Raw genomic sequence first — 665 nt, 5'->3', positions numbered from 1 at the left:
ACTCTTGGAGAAAATGGCGTCGGCACTCAGGACCCAGTGCAAAAGAAAATTCCGCACAGGAATTCCAGTGCGGAATGGCTTTGTCCCAGTGCTGAAGATCTGTCAGGAATACCAGAGCTGAACCTTGTCTCAGCACTCATTTTCCAGTGCTGATCTCCTCTCAGCAATGGGTTTCCAGTGCGGCAGGCTGGTTCAAATAAAGGTCATTCCGCACTGGATAACCGAATGCCGATCTACCTAAGTCACGGGTTCCGCACTGAGTTTTCCAGTGCTCGGTGACATTTTGGCACCGGAAGCCGAGTGCAATGATCATTACAGAACGTTTCAGCACTGGGCTTCCAGTGCTCGCGTCCAAATCAATACTAAAAAAAAAAACCTCCCCTTTTCCGGCAAGGATTTCATATGAGGGACTTATGTTCTATAGAAATACTTTTAATAAAGAATGTATCAAGAAATTACAAAATATAATCGACTTCAATATTATTGTATCTGAGTCCAAGAACGTTATATACTGACAAACGATGATAAGGCATGTCCCCCGGTTCTTTCGACTGTGATCGAGTATCGACCACTGACATGTACCCTTGGCCAGGAACTGTAACATTACCTCTTATTTCTGGCATGGCGATGTACATAGTTCTACAGAAATATATATTTTTTTTAAT

Source organism: Branchiostoma floridae, chromosome 16 (assembly GCF_000003815.2).
Source record: "Branchiostoma floridae strain S238N-H82 chromosome 16, Bfl_VNyyK, whole genome shotgun sequence".
NCBI classification, from domain to species: Eukaryota; Metazoa; Chordata; class Leptocardii; order Amphioxiformes; family Branchiostomatidae; genus Branchiostoma; species Branchiostoma floridae.
This window is presented reverse-complemented; position numbering follows the sequence as displayed.